This window comes from Saimiri boliviensis, chromosome 9 (assembly GCF_048565385.1).
Source record: "Saimiri boliviensis isolate mSaiBol1 chromosome 9, mSaiBol1.pri, whole genome shotgun sequence".
Classification (NCBI taxonomy): domain Eukaryota; kingdom Metazoa; phylum Chordata; class Mammalia; order Primates; family Cebidae; genus Saimiri; species Saimiri boliviensis.
This window is the reverse complement of record NC_133457.1, coordinates 26,821,983-26,844,626: the sequence shown is the minus strand read 5'-3', so window position 1 is coordinate 26,844,626 and position 22,644 is coordinate 26,821,983. Positions and strand designations below refer to the sequence as shown.

General features: G+C 32.8%; 1 long non-coding RNA gene and 1 pseudogene across 2 annotated transcripts in view; both read right to left on the bottom strand.

The window, feature by feature from the left end:
* Positions 1-22,644, bottom strand: part of LOC141585608 (uncharacterized) — a 293,426-nt gene that overhangs the window by 162,884 nt on the left and 107,898 nt on the right. The window lies entirely within an intron of this gene.
* Positions 3,784-4,516, bottom strand: LOC141585730 (RING finger protein 214 pseudogene; annotated as a pseudogene).

Sequence of the window (22,644 nt, the reverse complement as noted above, 5' to 3'; positions counted from 1 at the left end):
ATAGGTGAGGGGAAGGAAGGCAGCAAATCACACTGCCATGTGTGTACTTATGCAACAATCTTGCATGTTCTTCACATGTACCCTAAAACCTAAAATTCAATTAAAAAAAAGTCAGTTAAAAAAAAAAAAAAACTAACACAAGTCAATGAATGCGATACATCAAATAGACAGAATTAAAAACAAAAATCATATGATCTTCTCAATAGATGAAGAGAAAGCATTTGACAAAATCCAGCATTGCTTTATGGTTAAAATCCTCAGCAAAATTGACATCAAAGGGAGATACTTTAAGGTGATAAAAACCTTCTATGACAAACCCACAGCCAAAATTATACTGAACAGGGAAAGCATCCCTCATGAGAAATGGAGCAAGACAAGGATGCCTACTTTCACCACTTCTATTTAACATAATACTCAATTTTTAGTCAGCAATTTTAATTTCTTCCTGAAAATTGTGTCATATTTATCTATTAATTTTAATGGGTAAATGTGATGCAGTCTATTCCAAACCAAATTCTTTTTCTCAGTTAAAGAAAAATATTATCAACTGAATGGTAAAAATATATTTACATAAGTTATAAACAAAAATATGGAAGTAAATAATACAGTTTGAACATGAAATTCATTGAAGAAAGAAGAATTCTATATCAAGTGGAAGTTGGTAGAAGAGGACTGTGAAAGACTCATCTTTAGAAGGTAATAAAGAGTGATTGACTTTCTTGCAGACATCTAATATAAGAACCACATATACTTAAAAATAGTAGAAATAACAATGATGTTAATAGTTTCTTACAGGTTTTTAGTAGAAAAAAATTATTCAATGCTAAATTTTAGATCTAGGCTTCCTGTTAAGAGATATCACACAAAAAAATTGAAAAAAATAAATCTAAACAATTACATAGGCAAACATCTGTCAGGCATCTAAATGCCACATTCATAGGCATTACTGTAACTGTGAATTGACAATATTCTGCTATACGTATTATTTCATTTCCACTATTGTGCTGAGAAGAGTAGAATAAGCCTGATTGTGAATTCAATGTAATTTTTCTGAAGTGAAGATTATAAGAAGAAGAAAAAGAGACAAACAAAAAACGAATGAAACAAAACAAACAAAAAAATACTGATAGCTCCAGGGAATTTTCGATTCAATACAGATGTCTCTTAGGAATTGGTTCACACGGTACTTTGCAGAAACGGTTATATGTATATTCTAAGCAGACCATTACATAAATTTTTAAACTTCATATTGTTGTTATAGCAATATTGATAGATAGAAGTAAGAAATTTTAGAAAGATATAATGTATGTTTAGTAATTACACTGATAGACAAAGAGAGGAGTTTGCTCTTTGACATCCTTTCCCTCATCCAAGCAATGTGCATAATGAGATGGTTAGCTAGGCTGTAATAAAAGATACGGAAGAGGTAAAGAATCTGCTCCAGGAATAAAACTCAGTTTTGTTCAAATAATTTCACTAACTGGCTGGACTAGAGAGAGCAAATAGGTGATAGACAAAACAAAAGAACAATTAAATAACCTATCCAAGGTCATGTAGCTAATGGATAGTGGATCTAAAATTTAAATCGAAGTTCCTATCAATAACCTCTCTCCTTCAGAGGCCTGGCACAGTGGTTCATTCCTGTAATCCCACCACTTTAGGAGGCCGAGGCAGGCGGATCAATCACCTGAGGTCAGGAGTGTGAGACCAGCCTGGCTAACATGGCTATACCCCACCTCTACTAAAAATACAAAATTATCCAGGTGTGGTGATGCATGACTATAATCCTAGCAACTTGGGAGGCTAAGGCGGGAGAATCACTTGAATCTGGGAGTTGGAGGTTGCAATGAGCTGAGATTGTGCCACTGCACTTCAGCCTGGCAACAGGGCAGAGACACCATCAAACATAAATAAATAAATAAATAAAACCTCTTTCCTTCAGGTAAAGTGTCTACTCTATATGCCTATGCTTCCAAACCTATCAAACTGTGTGTATGAACACACATACACCACACACATTTGCATTCACACACACACACACACACACACACACACACACCAATTTAACAATGGAAACCTACTTACATAAGTAATAAACAACAGATTGGAACTAAGTTGTTATATATGCATGTGTGTATATATATATATACATATATATATATATATGTACACATATATACATTCACTTCTATTAAATCTTCCTGAGGTTTAGGAATATTAATAAGCTTTCTCAATGTCATGAAATTAAAAATTAACAGACAAATTTGAGCTTAGATATTTCTAACTCCAAAGCCAGTGGCTCATTCTTTTCTATCTCTTTCTTTAGTCTTTAAAAATATAAATAATTAAGGATTTCAAACCATAAAATTACATCTCCTCATTCTAAACAACCATTCCACCACATAAAACTGGGCCTAAATTGGGGTAGGCCAGAGAAGTTGCTTTTATTTTTAAATTCTAAGTTATGTTGAAATGAACTTTTCTGTAGTTAAAGTGCCCTTGAATACTACAGAGAATTTTATAAAAAAAGAAATTCAAGTTAAAACTTATAAGGGAAAGGTGATTAAATGCTTCTCTCCACAGATATTCATCTCAAGGAAAGCATTACCAACTAATACCAACTATAGATAAATTTTCTTTTCTCTGTTTATGTAATAAAGGGAAAGCATGACTTTACACAAAAGCTAGAGTTGAAAGTTTATAATTTAATGTTATGTCACTTAAATAATTTTATCTGTGGAGAGGACCAACAATTACTATTTTCATATCTAAGATTTTTCTCCTCATTAAAGAAATTCTAATATAAAAGTATTTGAGATTTTAACTAATCAATTTTCTATCCTGAAAGAGAAATATATTGGACTACCCAGTCCTATATATACTTTTAAGTAACAGCAGTAGTTAGAGAAAGGTCAGTTACCTAAATCTGTTTTTATAAGTATCAAAACCAAACATGATTTCATACTAATGGATATTATGCAGACTTTTAATAAGCAATTAATTTGAAAATGAATTGTAAAACTGGAATGAGAAAGAAAAAAATGGAGAGAGAGAAAACATTCAACTTAATTATTTTTTCATAGAAATTTATAGTTAAGAAGTAATTAGAAAAAAGCATTTATATTTATTGCAATAACATATATAATAGCAAAATAGCACATCATAAATAATTCAAAATACCAAATAGCATAATTAAGAAGGATATTTTAAAAAATTGTGTAGTTAATACAAACTATATTTTTCAGAAATAATGACCTACAGGCAGAAGTTAAGGAGTCTGCTATAACAAAAAACAAGACAGTGGCTTAAAAACAAAAGAAATGTATTTTTCAAAGTTCTGGAAGCTGAGAGTCTGAAAGTGCCAGAGTTGTTTGGTCTTCGTGCAGTTACAGACTGTCAACTCATTGAATCCTCAAATTACAGAAAGAATGCTAGAGAGCTCGCTGAAATTTGTTTTTTGTTTTGTTTTGTTTTGGTTTGGTTTTTATATTGTATTTGAAAACAGCCCTGGGCAGGGGTATCATAATTTAAAAGGCAAACTAAACATCATCTTTCCTACAATCTGCACCCTCCAAAGGAATTGCAAGATGAGGGGGAACAGACGGTTTCTGCATAATATTCATACTTTGATTTGTGAACACTGGAATACAGACTTTCCATACGCACATTACCTATATAATAAAAATGTACATGGCATGAGGATATGTCACTGTATAAATATAGAGTTTTAGAAATCTTGAACCCACGCTTCCTGTTCACATCAGTTTCTCCTCTTCTTCCTCCCTAGTGAGGTCCATCATTTAAGAGTTGGACAAATGCACAAGTGTCATTTGTTTTGATCTGGGCCCAGAATTTGATATACTACTTGTGTAATAGACATGGGTACATGCCATTGAATGCAGCCTACTGGGCTGGATGAGTTTCTGGCACATGAGACACAGCTTACAGTTGGTTGGAGTATTTGAAGACTTTCCAGGATATGAAACTTGGGCAGAAGGCAAGAACACTGGGGTCCTGATTTGGGCCACTGGAGCAAGGAACAAGGCCCAGATACAAACAAGTAGCTGAGTCCTTGCTGCCACCTGCTCGTGTTCTGCCAGACATGCAGCAACCAAGTGGGTAAGTCCCTCCATTGTCAGGTCTGCCATGGTGGTATGTGCTCTCTTGATCTGCCGAAGAATGTTGGTCATCTGGGCCTTATTGCACTGTGGGAACTGAGTCACAGCTTCTCCAGGATCTTCTCCAATTTGTCTACTGGTTAGGGGCCACCCAATCCTAGGGACGGTGGAATGGAGGAAGCAAGGGGCATGTGCGTACCATGGGGGCTGACAAGGGAACTCAAGCCAGGGCTATTTCTGCCATGGGAGCTGGGAAGGGGTGAGGAAGGCTGGCTGGGCTGGGAAAAGGCAGAGTTCAGGACATGGAGCGGGGACCTGCACTCAGAAATTTCTAAGGGCACTAATTTCATTCATGAAGATTTCATCTTGTTAGGTTTTCAACCTCACCTAAATGAATTCTGATGGAACGTAAGCATTCAGTTAATAACAATAGAGAAAAGTGTTATTTTTTTTTCCATTTAACTTCCTTGGAATTTATTCTACGTGTTCCATACATTTTCAATTAATGAAAACATGAATGCCATCCTTTTTTTTAACCTTTAAGTTCAAGGGTAGATGGACAGGTTTGTAACATAGGTAAACTTGTGTCATGGAGGATTGTTGTAAACAGATTATTTTGTTATACAGGTATTAAGGCTAGCACCCATTAGTTATTTTTCCTTATCCTCTCCCTCCTTTCATACTCTACCCTTAACATGAAAATCAAAGCAAAAATAAGATACCATCTCACACCAGTCAGAGTAGTTATTATTAAAAAGTCAAAAATTGCAAATGCTTTTGAGATTGTGGAGAAAAAGGAACACTTTACACTGTTGGTGGGAATATACATTAGTTCAGCCATTGAGGAAGACAGTATAGCAATTCCTCAAAGACCTAAAAACAGAAATACCATTTGACCCCACAATCCCATTACTGAGAAACAGAAATTACTCCATTATAAATGCATGTGTATATTCATTGGAACACTATTCACAACAACAAATACATAAAACAAAATTCCCATCAATGATAGGCTGGATATAGAAAACGTGGAACATGTACACCATGGAATACTATTCTAGTTCCAATTTTAAATTTCAATAATTTTAATTTTCTGTGTCAATTTTGACATTTTGGGGTAATTTTATTAGATTTCCAACATAAAAAAGTTTTAAAAATGTTACTGAATAGAAAATACATATGAGAGGCCTAGAAAAAAAATTAAATAAATAAATAAATTTAGAAAAACCATTCACAACACAATTCAATACCATGGTAGAACACTTAGATTGGCTTACAAGGTTGTTTAGTAAAGGCTGAACTATTTCTGTAATTTAACTGATGATAAGCAGTAAAGAGAGAAAGTGTAAAGCTTCATTTTAATGTGTATGTGTGTTTGTGTATATATACTAGCTGTAGTATATAGCTTGTTATATCATGCTGGTTAAATAATACAGCTTGTTGGGATGTAATAGTAACCAATTCCAAATATATTTATATTTCATGCTTTTCTTAATTCTGTATCATGGCTTTTGATCCACAAATATTTATGATTTTATTTTCCTGAAAGCTTATCATTTTAGTCTTTTTTTTTTTTCTAGAAGTCTCATTTATTATAGTGAAAACTACCCAAATATCCAACCATAATAGAATGATGATTAAATATTGGTATGTAGCAGTATAATAGAGCAGTGTGAATTTTAAAAACTCTAACGATATGCAATTAAATGGATGGTTCTCAAAAATATAATGCTGAACCAAAAAGCAGAGATAAAAAAATACATAGTTTGTGATTTCACTGATATAAATTTTAAAATGGGGCAAAATATTTTTTGCAGCACTAAGATTCTAGATGGGTATTACTTTTTTTTTTCTTCTTTTTTTTTTATTGCATTTTAGGTTTTGGGGTACATGTGATGAACATGCAAGATTGTTGCATAGGTACACACATGGCAGTGTGCTTTGCTGCCTTCCGTCCCCTCACCTGTATCTGTCATTTCTCCCCATGCTATCTCTTCCCACCTCCCCACCCCCCGCCCCTCCCCCATTTCCTCCCAACAGACCCCAGTGTGTAGTGCTCCCCTCCCTGTGTCCATGTGTTCTCATTGTTCAACACCCGCCTATGAGCGAGAATATACGGTGTTTGATTTTCTGCTCTTGTGTCAGTTTGCTGAGAATGATGCTTTTACACTGTTGGTGGGAATGTAAATTAATTCAACCATTGTGGAAGACAGTGTGGCGATTCCTCAAGGACCTAAAAATAGAAATCCCATTTGACCCAGCAATCCCATTACTGGGTATATATCCAAAGGATTATAAATCATTCTACTACAAGGACACATGCACACGAATGTTCATTGCAGCACTGTTTACAATAGCAAAGACCTGGAACCAACCCAAATGCCCAACGATGATAGACTGGATAGGGAAAATGTGGTACATATACACCATGGAATATTATGCAGCCATCAAAAACGATGAGTTCACGTCCTTTATAGGGACATGGATGAACCTGGAAACCATTTTAGTCTTTAACATTGAAATTTTAACGATTGAGAATAATATTCAACAATTATCTGATATTTTACTGTAGAAAAATTAGCTTTTAAAAGTTTTACTTAGAGTTAATGAACTACATTGAAATATAACTACTATTGTGCTTAATAAAACTTTCTGTTAGAAACAACTGTTGAAACTAATTTGAACCACACATCATTTAACTGTTTGCAAGGTTTTTTTGTTAAATACCCGTACTCTATGAACAGTTTTCCCTATACTGTTTCCATGCACACAAGAAAACCTGAGACTGAAAAAAAAGAAAAATAATTTAGAGTAGTCATTTTATCTAAATGAAAAGTCACATTTCAGTGACCTGTTTTCCATGACTATCTGAATTAAACCAAGATCTACTAATACTGGCATAATTTTATTTTTTTTAAGTACTAATTGTTAAACTCCATGCTGATATTTTTTTCTGAAAATTTATGAGATGGCTTGTGTGTGGTTTATAATATTTCTATGGCCCTGCATGTGCCAGATGACAAACATCAACAAATGTTTTGTACAAGTTATCTGTTCATCATCAACCGTTATTACCGAATTTTTTATTCTGAGAGAGCAAAGATCCAGAAGTTGTGAACATATGGAGGAAATTATTTAAAACAGTAATTATCTTATCAGTTGCCTTGCAGAATAAACATTTAAATTTGAAAATTTCTTCAGTAAACACTAAAATCCGGCCAATCTGTTTCTAATAGAAAGAGACATATAAAATAGTCCAGAATATGAACACTTTGTAGTCAAAACTATTCCTTAAATTTAAAGCATTTAATTTTCATTTCTAAATGAGTTAAAGTATCACATGAGTTTTCTTTCAAATAATTTGCTTGAGAAACACTTTGTGTTTGGTACAAGTGTCAACCTACTATTATTGACATCAAAATGGAGAAATACTCTGTCTGAATCCTGGGCTCATTTTACTGTATAAACAGTTAACAGTTTTTCAGTGGAGAAACCAGTATCAATCATATCATTAATAATAGTTACCTATCTGCCAGGTTACTATGATTTTTTGGCATCATTGGCATACAGTGATATTTGACCAAATATTGCTTATATTACTATCATTTCATTTCCAGAGGTGCTCTTTGGATTTCTAAATTAATCTGACATTTGTAGTGCTTCTAGGAATGAGACTTAAAAATACAACAGCGATTCTGTGGATAGATATACAGAAATATGGGAATCCAAGTATATACTTTTTTTTCAATTTGAGAGTTATAATATATTCTCTATTTATTGCAAATTTTTTAAATACACATTTTGCTCTTGATGCAAGCTTTAAAGCAAAGTGTAGTCAAATGCTAAAAGTTCAAAGCACTACAGTACCATATTGCTAAAATTTTATGTATCTGAAATCATATTTTTTAAGGAGTAGATTTTAAAATCTACTTCTTCACATTACATTAAATATAAATTTATGGATTTACTACTCTCCATTTAATCTTCTTTACCTCTTCCTTAACTTTAAACTTCTGGTTTTGCATAACTTTCCTATTCTATAACCAGAATATTCATGTTCATGTTATCCCCAGTCTTTTATTGACTTTCTAACAAATGAGTTTTATAATTATTGTCATTTTTCTGGCTGCATTACTTGCTATTAATATTTTCTTAATATTACTCTTCTATAACTGGAGCTACTCAAAGGTATCATTTTTTTTCTTTTTACTACTGTTATTGTTTTATGGATTGTCAGTCTTGATTGCTTATCTGCTGTATACCAAATTTTCTCTTTAGCATATTTTGTGTCAATACAGTTATTTCTAATTTACCCAAAATTCTCAAAAATAAATATATGTGTCTTATTTATCCAGGCTTTATTTTAAACAACTCTAAAAGAAAATAATGATCTATGTTTTTCTCTTGTTACATTAATTCTTTTCTAAATTGGATATTGTGTGAATTTAGAAATGCATTTCTAAATGTTTTAAGATATGTTAATAGGAAGAAAAAATTTCAAGGACCATCTAACTTTATGATTCATTTGATTAAATATCATTAAATAGGGATTTTTACTGCAAAACTTTAAAGAATATTTTACAGGCTAATAAATCTTTTAAAGAATCTTCCAAACTCGTTTGCCCAAATAATCTTTTCCTGTCCCAGAATCTTATAGATTAGCATTTATGCAAACCCAGTTTAGGAGGATTGTGGATTACATGTAAATCACTTCAGTATTAACCATAACCTCTGTCTCTCTCTCTCATGTGTTATCCTCCCATTCCAATAGAAATACCTACTATGTTCTATTATTCTTCTAGTGGGTGGGAATAGAGCGATAAAAAAGAGTAGAAAAAGTCACTGTTCTTAATATAGTACATAGTTAGAGGAAAGAAAAATAGTATACAAATAAGGTAAATTCAGATAGAGATTAGTACTATGCCCCCAAGCATCATATAATACAGCAGATAAAATAGAACTGAGGTAATTATTTAGATCTCAGGGCAATTCTCTCTGAGATGTCATTTGTGCTGAGACCTTAATAAAAAGAGAAAGCCAGACATGTGAGTATCAGAATGCAGAGAGTGCCAAGAAATGAAGAAGGCAGGTGCAAAACTCTAAGGATGGACACAAGTTTAGTGCTTTCCAGGAATGTAGAGCATCTGAGTGTAGTTAGAACAAAATCAGTGAGGAAAAAGAGGTAGGCACTGGAGAGTGAGGCAGTGACTACATCATGGATAGACTGGTGTGGAGCTTTGATTTTATTCGAAGTGCAATGAGAAGCCATTGGAGGGTTTTCAGCAGAAGAATATGACATGAATTTTAAAAGATCACATTGGCAGCTGTGTGAAGAATGGCTAATTAGTGGGGGAAATGTAGGAACAGATATATCATTAAACAGATGATTGCATTTTTCCAGATGAGGGAAGTTTTCTTGGGCAAGAGTAGTAGCAAAGCAAATGAGATATATTTTGAAAAAAGATAACAGAACTTGCTGATGGCTAGAATGCTGGTGCTGCGAGGAAGAGAACCAATGATAATTCCTGGGCTAGATTAAACACAGAGTGAATGTGACACTATCTATTAATATGAAAAAGACTGAAGGAGGATGGAGAACAACACAAGGATGAGAAGATAATTATGTTTTGAGACCCAATTGGAGAAATCAAATAAACAGTTAAATAAATGTGAAGCTAAGAAGAGACATAAAGCCTGGAGAGTGTTCACCAGACATGATTGCACCAGTTAAGGGAATGGATAGGTCACTTGAAGAGATACAGCTGACAGAAGGAAAAAGATGACCCATTACCAAGACCTTGGAAATACATATATTTTGCAAATTTTAAGTTTATAAATTTTAAGCTTATGATAGATTATATATTTTATAAATACAATTTATATTTATATAATTCATATAAACTGTATTTATATTTATATATAATTTATGTTTATATAATTCATAATAAATCATATTATATTAAATCATATTTAAGGGAATATATTTTAAACATGTAATTTAATCGAATTTAAAATATAATATATAAATATAATTTAATATCAATATATATAATTTATAGCAATTATAAATATATAGCAATTTTAAAATTATAAATTAAAAAAATTACTCTATATTGAGCAATGGGCATATTTCAAGATGTTTCAGTATCCTCAGAAATTTGCAGACCACAGTTCTGGGGAAATTGAACTATAAAGGTACTAGATTAGACCCAAATCAGATATTAGAATTATATTCTCAACCAAAAGATGTAACTCTGTGAAGGTAAAAATCTGGAGCCATATCATTCAGAAGTAATAAAACTGGTACATTTTCTACTTCCTTATTTTCTCAAGAGAACCACTGTTTAATTTTTGATATTATATTAAGGCATAACAAGTTGATTTTCTGAGAGAATAATTGAAACATCGTTAACACCGATCCATACAGGGAAAATTTGCAAAGTCATTCAGGTCATTACTAAGGAAAGCTTTACATTAAGAGCTCTACTATAATAGACATTTTATTGCTCTAGGATCTAGAGACTTCTTTTAAAATGCTATCACTATTGCATTGCATTTAATATTTGATAAATTTCACCTGAAGACCTGTTTCAGCAATTAAAACAATTGCATAGAAACCCAGTAAATTCAAGACAATATAATTGAACTGCATAGAAATATTTATCATGTATATATTTTTCTACCACTTTGTATGCCCATATATTATCTATAATCAATTAGCCAGTTTATGTTGTCCTTCAGACATAATCCATAAACACTTTTTTATTTCTGGAAGAAAATTATTTTCTTGTTTCATTTCTACAAGGAAACATCTTACTAATGTTATTACATTGCTCCCAAGACAATGAAAAGCAAGTATAATGAAATGATTCTATTTAAATATTTGCTTAAATTAGGATAGCTTTTGAGAAAATTGGAGATTGCATAAGAAACAAAGAACATAAATATTTAGAGTCATTAATTAATTACTAGATAAATAACAGTATATATTATGTTTAGGGCTATAAATGTATTCTACTAATACATTATTACTAGGAAACAACTAGTGGGTTTTGTGTCAGCAGTTCCCACTATATGAAATATGTATAATTACATTCTGACTTCAGCACACTATACATGGTGATAGACTATATAATCCATAGAGCTATATTTCTAAAACCAGGGAGTGCTTCCAAATTGTAGTCTCTTATTTCCAGTCTAAATTTGCTTCAGATTAGGTAAACTCAGTTGTGACTATTCTTTTGAACAATGATGCAGCATAGTGGTGGTGAAGAATAGGGGAGTGGAGGAAAATAGTAATAAAACTAAAACTGAAATAGAAAAGGTCTGAATCATTGCAGCAGGTAAAGGGGAGTAAATAAGCTATCACCAAAAATTGGTTGGATTTGATATGAAAGAATGGAACATTTGAAAATCAGCTGCTGTAATAAACAGAAATTTTCCTGTACAGTTTTAAGAAGATGTAAAGAAAAACTTTCATAATTTCATCAACATTTTCAAATACACCTCTGCATCATTTGCACATTTCCACTTTTTCTACTTTTGTCCTCTTTAATGAAATGCATATATATTATTAAATATTTCTTATAGCTGAATTATATTAAAAAGTACTAAAAACTGTTATATCATTCTTAGCTATAAGCCAAACATAAATTTAATGCTTGTGCTTATACTTTTAAAACATTATACCTATATTTTAGTATTCATAAATCAAGTGAGGTTAACACATTTCAAAGACTTCATAAAGCATAGCATCACCCAAAGTGATGATGGCTATGAAGAATAATAAATAATACTCCTGACCACAAGCAGCTAGTAATTTGGATTGGAAAACAAATTAAAATTATATGGAAATGTAATAATAATAGAATAATTATATTACTGTTCAAATAAATATTTTAAAACATCATTAATAAATAGCAAAACTATAAATGTGTGAAAGCCACAAATTTTGACATATTTCACGCACATAGAAAGGTTTAGGTGGAAATGGTGATAAGAGAGATAGCTTTGTTTACCTCCAGAAAAGTCAACAGTTCTAATACTCTTGTTATTCATGTTTATGGCTTTCTTTCATTATGAGGCAGCATAGTTAAACAGGTTAAGAAAAAGTAAATTCTACTAAGAAAATCGTTTTAACAAAACCATTTATTATTTAATTGATGGAAGCTTCACATTGATTACATTCAACAATTATGAATTTTGTGTCCACTATGTGCAAGGCAAAATGCCAGATTTTTTTGGATAATGTTCTGAATATACTTTCTTATTTTATTAACTCATAGGATCAACCAAATATAGCCTATTCAAACTACTAGAAATATTAGGCTGCCAGACTGACTTAATCCAGAAAGGTCACTTATTTGTTACTCCCTATGAAAATATTCAGCCTACTTTGCATACAAAACAGCTCCAAACTGAAAAGACTTCTTAATTCCATAGAAACTGGGTCAAAATGTGAATATAATACAAATTGAAGTTCACCATCATATTTTATGAAGACATATAAAAAGAATGGCTGTAATTTACAAATTAACTACCTACTCTAAGGTGTAAGACATTTTGTTGGAAACAAATAAAAATATGAATATACAAACTTACATAAAAAGTTTATATAACTTTATATAAAAAGGATCATAATCTCACACTCCTATTTGATTTTACACTCTAGAACACTTAAGCATATATGAACAATTCTTTTAAACAATTGAAATAATTCTGTGTATGTTTTTCAGAATATTTCTATTTCTTATGAATGTTTGTCTGCAGTCTTACCCTGTCCAAAATGGTAGCAGCTTGCTACATGTGGATATTGAGATTGGAAAAGTGATTTCGACCAAATTGAAATATGCTATAAGTGTAAATTATACCCAAATTTCACAGACTAAGTACAAATAAAGAGTAAAGAACCTCTCATAGACGTCATTTATATTGATTACATGTTGAAATAACATTCTCAACATATTGGTTAATGAAATATATTATATATATTAAATATATTATTATTAATGAAATATATTATTAAAATTAATCGTACCTGTTTTATTTCCATTGTATAATGTGATTACTAAAAATGTATATGTTACATACATGGCTCACATTATATTTTATTTGAACAATATTAGATGATACGGTATTCACTTGTTACTTTTAATGATCAAATAATACTCTTAAATGATAATTTATAGCAGTATTACTTATTAACATTCTAATATTGCACATTCCGTAGGTTTCAATTAAATTATTCCAACTCTGTAAAATACCACAGTGAATAACAATATTTATAGTTTTCTATTTCTATTATTTTATGAGAATAAAGTAGAAATGTATCAAGCAAAAGGTCATAGATATCCTTATGGATCTTGTTACATATAAATACATTGCATTTTATGGAAAGATTATATGCATTTATAATGCCTACAGCCAATTAATTAGTATACCAGATTCATCAAAACCATCCTGAAGTTAGTTGTGTATAAAAAAAAAAGAAAAAGAGAAAAATATGCTACTTTAATGACTACAAAATTCTCTCTCAAAAGTTACTTTTAATTTACATTTTTAGTTTTTGCAGATGATGAATAGTATATTACTGTATTTACTAATGCATCTTCTACAATATTTCTCCTCATAACCTTTGCCTGTTTATTTGAATTTTTATGTTTCTTATAAATCTAAAGAAAATATGAGCATTTCAGTAAAAGAGCTGAAGATCTATATTAGATCTGACAATTGTTGAATTCATACTTTTTCAAATCCTGTGCTAACAATAGTGACAGAAGACAGACAAATTCCCAGGCAGACAGTGACGGTCCCTGGTGAAACCTGACCTTCAGAAGCATTTTAAACCTGAAAACTGAGCTGCCAGTTCAGGATAGAGACCAAGACTGGTGTGAGAACTTCTATCCCCATATTACCCACACTCCCTCGATTGGTTCCTTCTGAATAATATCTCTTAACCAATTGAATGGTGCTTTTTATGAGACCACCTGTATTAGTCCATTTTAATGCAGCTAATAAACATATACCCAAGACTGGGTAATTTGTAAAGAAAAAGAAGTTTAATGGACTCACAGTTCCACATGGCTGCGGAGGCCTCAAAATCATGGTGGAAGGCGAAGGAGTAGCAAAGGCACCTCTTACCTGATGGCAGGCAAGAGAGCATGTGTGCAGAGAAACTGCCCTTTACAAAACCATCAGCTCTCATGAGACTTATTCACTCTCACAAGAACAGCATGGGAAAACTCACCCCAATGATTCAATTACCACCAACTGGGTCCCTTGCAAGTCATGTGGGGATTATGTGAACTACAGTTCAAGATGAGATTTGGGTGGGCACCAAGCCAAATCATATCACCACACATGGACAAATCAGTATGCAGTCTCCCATTCAAACCCATAATATCCCTGAACTTAGCCTCACAGATGGCTGCCCGCTATTGGATTCCCTCTCATTGCTAAGAGCTTTCTTTCTGTCACTCAATAAAATTCTACTTTGCCTTACTCTGTGGTGTCCGTGTACCTTATCCCTCTTGGTCATGGAGCAATAACCAGGAACTCATCTAACTGTGTGAGTGAAAGAGCTGTTAACACTCCTGATCACACGGCGAAGAGAGTAAGAGAGCTGTAGCACTCCCTCCTACTCACTGAGCTACAGCAATGAAGAGGCCGCTGAGCACCACTCCCTCCTGCTCACTGAACTACAGGTACCAAAAAGCCACAACATTAGTAACTTTATGTGTTTATTTTGCATTTAGTTTTCACCTTATCCTTCAACACAGATATTGCAAATATCATTCAAGTCACTGAAATAGCAGTTTAAATAAATTTATGAAGAATCACAAATCTATTATGAGAAAAGACCTAGGCAGATTGTTTTCAAAGTCTTTATTCTTTCCATTATAGAACTTGGTCCCTACATAATAAATACTTTTGTCTATAACATATGACAGATTTTCTACTTTTTTCCTGCCATTTAAATATCCATTTGCCATGTAAAAATAACACAAATAGGCAAAACAAAAACCCTCTCTTGTGGCAACATTTTTCTGGAACTTTTAATATGGTAAAGGGAGAAATTCTTAAAACATCAGAAAAAATGAGATTAAAAAGCTGGTGTGGGGGAAATGACTGTAAGAAAAAATGAGATTTACATTTCAACTTTGATAAAAACCTATAATGTAGGCATTTGTGAAAAGATTTTACTGCATTCATTCAGCAAACATTTACTGAATATGTAAAATAATATAGCTGCCAAGGATATGAGGCAGAGTAACTTTTTACACAAGTGACAAAGAATTATAAGAACAAAACAAATGGTGCCTAAATATGTCACTAATTCATAAAAATTCATTAAAAAGTGGCATGTAATCTCTAAAGATGAGAAAGAATTTATTTAGTAATTAAGGTGGAGAAGGATATTCCAGGCAGAGGAAATAGCACTAACATATAGATATGAAAAGACTAGACATGTTTACAAATGCTAAAAATCTAGGTTTTATTAATGCTTTGACACCTGGATTAATTGAGAAGGGATGTATTAGAATGAATCTTAATTACTATTTTTTGAGTACCTTCATTTTCCCCAGCACAATGATGTGTTTTTTCACATATTTCTTTAATTCTCACAATTTCTTTATGATCCCATAAAGAATGAGGTTCTGTGCTTCAAAGAAATAAATGACTTAAGTTCACACCCTTGCTAAATGGTTGTGTCTGGTATCAAACCCAAGTCTTACTGACTACAGTATCCTAGTCTTTAAGTATCATATTTTTAAGTTTGTGAGGAGAACCTCCTAGATATTGTGTTGTATTCCACAGGGTCGAGGAGAGGGGGTGGGCAACATTGAATTAAAATTAACTTTAAGACGAACCTAATTAATGATGCTGCTTGTGGCCTAAAGACAGGAAGAAGCCAGTTATACGGCTACGGTGGGAGATCTGACAAGAATCAATGAACTTTCCAAACAGAAGCTAGATTGCACAAAAGGGGGGAATTTCTAGTCTACATAAGAATTAGAATAATAATACCTAGAGACTCCCTAATTTTAAGAAATAAAAAATACAGAAATTAAGAATGACTATTTTTCTAGCTTGAAAAATCAATTGCTGGCTGCTATGCTATTAATGTGAGAAGGGAAGTAGGAAAGAAAAATTGAGTGAAGACAGTGCATGGATTAGAAGAACTGATATTGTTAAAAGCTCCTACTACCCCAAGCAATCTGCATATTCAAAGTACTCTTTATCATAATTCCTCTATCATCTCTGACAGAACTAGAAACGTCAATCTTAAAATGCTTACAAAACCACAAAAATGCTGACTAACTAAAGCAACCTTGAAGGAAAACAAGACTGGAGGCATTACACACTCTGATTTAAAAATATATCATAATTCTATTGTAATCAAGACATTATGACACTGGCATTTAAAAAAAAAAAAGATACATCAGCCAATGGAACAGGATGAGAAGCCTAGAAGTAAATCCACACATTTACTGTCAATTGACTTGACAAAGGAGCCAAGAACATGCCATAGGGAAAGGTTAGTCGCTTCAATAATCGGTGTGCAGAAAACTTTTATACACATAAAATGAATGAAATTGGATCCTTGCGTCACACCACACACAATAAAAGTAAACTCAAAATGGATTAAATACTTAAAATAAGATCTGAAATTGTAAAATAATTAGAAAAAGAGAAAAGTCTCCATAACAATAAACTTTTTACATGACCCCAAAAGCTCAGACAGTGAAAGTAAAAATACACAAATAGGATTGCATCAAATTAAAAAGCTCCTGTGCAGTAGAAAAACAACAGACAGAAGAGACAGCCCACAGAGTGGGCAAAAATATTTACCTATCATACATCTGATAAGGGATTCATATCCAAAATACATAAATAATTCAAACAACTGAATAACCAGAAAGCAAAGAACACAATTAAAAGATGGACAATGAACCTGAACAGTCATTAATCAATAGATGTACAAATAGCCAACAAGCTCGTGAAAAAATGTTCAATATCACTAATCATCAAGGAAATGCAAATTTAAAACAAAATGGTGTATCACTTCAGAGCTGTTACAGTAGTTATCAAAAAGATGAAAGATAAGTGTTGGCAAGGATATGGAGAAAACTATTGTATGTTATTGATGAAAATGTATATTAATATAGCCACTATAGAAAACAGTATGGAGATTCCTCAAAAATTCTAAAAGTAGAATTACATATAATCTAGTAATCTCACTTTTGGTTATATATCCAGAGATGAAATTGAAATGACTATGCCAAATCACTATGCTCATGTTCATTGCAGCACTAGTCAAAATAGCCAAGTAATTAAATCAACCTTAGTTTTCATCAATGGATGAATGGAAAAAGAAAATGTTGTATACATAGTGGAATGTTCTTCAGCCTTAAAAGAGAAGGAAATGGTGTCTTTCGAGGCAGTGTAAACTGGTGGACATTAATATAAACAAAATACATCAAGCATAGAAAGATAAATACTACATAATCTCACTTACATGTAGAACCCAAAAAGTCAAACTCATAGAAGTAGAGAGTAGAATGGTAGTTACCAGAGGCTGAGGGATGGAGGAAGGGATAGGGAAATGTTGGTCAAAGAGTACAAAGTTTCAGCTGGGAGAAATAAGTTTTTAAAATATATTGCACAGTAGGGTGAGCATACACAATTAATAATAATATATTGTGTATTTCAAAATTTATAATAATTTCAAATGTCTACAACAAATGGTATGTAAAAAGTGCTAGATATGTGAATTTGTTTGATTTAATCATTTAATCATTGTATACATATATCACAACATCACCTTGTACCCCAAAAGTACATGATTATAATGTCAATTAAAAATAAAATTGATTTTAAAATTATTTCTAATATCTTGATAGTACTGTTCTTTTATGGGTTTTATCTGATTTTGAAAATTAGTAAGGTCTTTTAATAAAAGGCTGTGGCAAAGACTATTTTCATGTGCTCTTCTAGTTATCATTGTAATTATGTTGGTCACGTGATGGCCAATATAATGTAGACAGAAAAAATATTTTTAAAATGCACTGCTGTAGCCATTTAAAACACTCCACTGAGCCTATGGACCTCTCGCTTTTCATGTTGATTTTGATAACCATTTTCTGAAAAGAAACTTCATTTGAGGCAGAAAGTTACTGGTATGGGTTCCTAGGCTCAAGGTTTTGGTGGATGCCAGGAAGAAGGAATAATTTTGAGGTAGAAGTGGATAGTGCCAAAATCTGCAGTCTGATCATTAATTCCCAGAAACAAGGGAGCTGTGATCAATCTAGAGAAACAATGAAACTGAAAAAAAAAAAAAAAAAAAAAAAATCTCTGTGAATCGGAACCATTCCATTCGCCTTTTTATTCTATTCCCAAACTGGAAATTTGCTGGAAAATAATAGTTAATTTACTTGAAAAAATAAACAGACAACTATAGCTAAAGTATTCTCAAACTGTACAAAGCTTGAAAATACAGCTGAGTGGAGTGGCTTCATGTATGTTGGAATTATTGTCTTTCCATAGTCCTGAGGCATGCTCAGTGGAGGACAGTGGAAAAGAAGCTACTGTACTGCCAAAAGGAGCCACAGACTGAGGCTAGAGGCTTTATGTTTACTGGGTGAGTTTCAGGATCTACAAAGGAGAGGAAGGTAAGGGATTTGTAGCATAGGGGTAAAACAAAACAATAAAAACAAGCTTTGGGTGATAAACATGTCTGGTCTTGATCCAGCAACCTTGTGATGAATCTAGAGACTCTCAGCCTAGATCCTCCCTTTAGGAAAAATGTGCTGCTTCAGCTGTTGAAAAGTGCGATTGGCAGAGAGCCTACAGCTGTTAGCCCTTTAGGGGTTATTTGAGCTGAAAAATTTCTCCCAATTCACACTCTTCCTGGGGGCTACATCCACTGATTGTCCAAGGCTGGGGTGTAAAAGCTTAAGTATTTCCATTTCAGCTCAACCTAGGACAATTCTTACAGGTTCACTTTAGCTCTGAAGCTCCCTGTTGTGTCTCCTAAGACTGTCCAGCCTACATTAAAACTGGAGCTCTCCATCTAGCTAATCTTACTTCATTCCCTTTTCTTCCACGGAAGACAGTTCCAAGGACAAATTACTAATAAATGTGTTGCACTGTGAACTTTGTCTCAGAGTTGTCTTCCTGTGAACCCAAGTTTGACACACCTCACCTGAGGGGCCCTTAATTTTTCTTATTTGAAAAATGGAGATAACAGTACCAGCCTCAGAGTTTGGGGTTTCATATTTTGTTTACAAATGTAAGCAAGAACTACTGTTCTAATGTTATTTTTTACTCATATTTTGCTATTGCACCTGCAGTCTGGTTAGGTATGGAAGTGTGTGGATAAACTACATAAATAAAAATTAGTCTAATATCACATGAACAAATAGTTCAATGTTTACACTGACATAGCACAGATAACACTGTGATATAATATCAGATGTATGTGTTTGTTTTGCTTCAATAATTTCAAGTGAATATTAACACTTCTGTTTATGTATCTTGGCATTTATAATAAGAAATTTTGTCAAGATTACGCTACCATGATGTAAATTATTATTAAATATTTCTTTCAGAAATATTTTTTTGTTGCAAGATCTTCCATTAAGCTTTTATTATAGGACCACTATTTATTGCAATTGATACTTTAGTTATTTTAACATTTTAATTATATTATATCACAATTGTTTATCTAAAGTGACATGTAAGAACTTTTTTTTAACATCTTCAGAGCCAATTGTAAATGTTTGTGATTTGTAAAATATTTCTATTTGTGGAACACTTTTACACTGTTGGTGGGAGTGTAAATTAGTTCAACCATTGTGGAAGACAGTGTGGCAATTCCTCAAGGACCTAGAAATAGAAATTCCATTTGACCCAGCAATCCCATTACTGGGTGTATATCCAAAGGATTATAAATCATTCTTCTATAAGGACACATGCACACGAATGTTCATTGCAGCACTGTTTATAATAGCAAAGACCTGGAACCAACCCAAATGCCCATCGATGATAGACTGGACAGGGAAAATGTGGCACATATACACCATGGAATATTATGCAGCCATAAAAAACGATGAGTTAGTGTCCTTCATAGGGACATGGATGAACCTGGAAACCATCATTCTCAGCAAACTGACACAAGAGCAGAAAATCAAACACCTCATGTTCTCACTCATAGGCAGGTGTTGAACAATGAGAACATATGGCCACAGGGAGGGGAGCACTACATACTGGGATCTGTTGGGGGGAAATAGGGGAGGGACAGCAGCGGGTGGGGAGTTGGGGAGAGATAGCATGGGGAGAAATGCCAGATATAGGTGATGGGGAGGAAGGCAGCAAATCACACTGCCATGTGTGTACCTATGCAACAAACTTGCATGTTCTTCACATGTACCCCAAAACCTAAAATGCAACAAAATGAATTTTAAAAATATTTCTATTTGTTAGAGGAGACAGTATGTCTTTAAGATGGTTTAAGAGAGCATTACTTCAGGTTCTGTGAAGCTAACTACAACTACTACAATTTTTACTGCAGTTCTTTTTATCAAATATTACAAGCAGCAGAAAAATTCAAAGGTAAGTTTATTAGTGAGTTAATATAACTACAGTCCAAACCAAAAACTATCTCTAGTATATGTAAAACCTTATTCCTAAAGCTATGGAGACCTAAAAAGAAAATGTATAACACTGTGTTAATACATTGCAGCATACACAATATAATCTGAAAGATGATTTGGCTGAATAAACAAAAAGAAGACAGGATCAAATGAAAAACTATAGTCACGATAATATCAAATCTTCAAACAAATATGGGTGCTTATTTTCTATAAAACTGCATGCTAAGCACTACAGGGAATACAAAGAGGAGTAAATTTACAATTTAGTATGCAAAGAAGAAAAGTGCACAACAATCAGGATTTAGTAATGATAAGAAATAAAACTTATGTTAAGTATAAAAATTACTAACAAATGCTCGCTAAGATCAAGAGAGGGAGGCATCATATGTATTTGCTTAAAGAATTAGAAAAGAATTGAGAAATGCTTTCATTAATGCACGGTGGATATCAATAACTAGGATGGAAGAGAGGCCAAACAGGGACGGCATATCAAACAGAAAAACAGCCATTGGTGAATGAAGACCATATAAATGTCTTACATTTTAAATTTAAGAATATATAGCAATTCAACAAATACACGCAAGTTGGCCTGATTTTATACATAGATATTTTAGAGGAAAAGAACACGGAATGTAAAAGAATTTTTTAAAACTACTATTTCCATTGGCTCCGACACTGTTTAGGAGACATACTGCTAAAGGAGATGCGGAGAGGGAGGAAAAAGCTAGATTTCCAAACTGCAAAGCAGTAATTTATTAATATTCGTCCTGTCTATTTCATCATATTTAAACCTATACTACTTCTTGTAAATTTGTGTGCTTACAGCTTTGCAAGCTCAGCCTTTCCTCTGAGGTCTCAAATTCAAGTGAGATTATGATGATCCTTCTAGAAGTCTTATAAACCTTCTCACCTACTAAACACTGAAATTCTTCTAAAATGTGACCAGTATGGTTGACAGAAAAAGAACATCTGAATTACTTGTTTTTTTCTTTTTTCCTATTTCTCATCTTCTTTAACTCTATTTTTCCTACTACCAGTCTGCCTTCTATCTAGTAACTCCCTTCCTTGACATCTGTTATGTTCTTCAAGATCTATGCGGTAATCCAATCTGCATGGATATGACACAAACTCCTGAATTGGGTACTTTTCTTTATATTATAAATCCTTTACATTTCCTTTTTTTCAAGCTCACTAAATTTGCTCTTTTTATTACCAGTATCAACTCCTAATCTTTAGTGCTGCCAATTTACACAGATCTTGAACCTCTAATCAGAACGGACTCATCAAAAAATTTTGTTTCCACCATGGCACCCATCAAAATTTCAGATTTTCCCAGAGTTTTATTTCCTTTTCCCTGTTTCCAGGCCAGGCTAGACCATGAATTATTGGGGAATAAAGACTTAAATTGCACAAAGCCAAATTCCCCTAAATGCAGCTCCATTAGTATTTATATTTCACTAGGAGCACATTACCACAAAACATTATTTAATTCATGTACTTGTCTTTTAACTTATTAGCACACTCCCAAGAAAGCATATCAATATTTACGAATTCTTTTCAAAACTCCAATTTACATATTATTTAATAATTTCCAATGTGAACTTCCTCAAGTAAATTCCTCCCGAACTCAGTAGATTACTTTTTTCACACATATCTCTTATTCTATCACTTCATCTCAAAGAAAAAGTATCGCTTCTGAATTTCAGTGCTGACATTTATGTTTAAAAAGCTTGCCTTACTACTCTCGCCATCCTCGCCAGTGTCTATTTCCCAAAAGTGACGTTTACTTGAATGTTCCGCAGTAAATTCTATCAAGTCAAAAATCTAATTTCCCTTGTCCTCCTTTCTACTCTGGTATTTAACATAGTCAA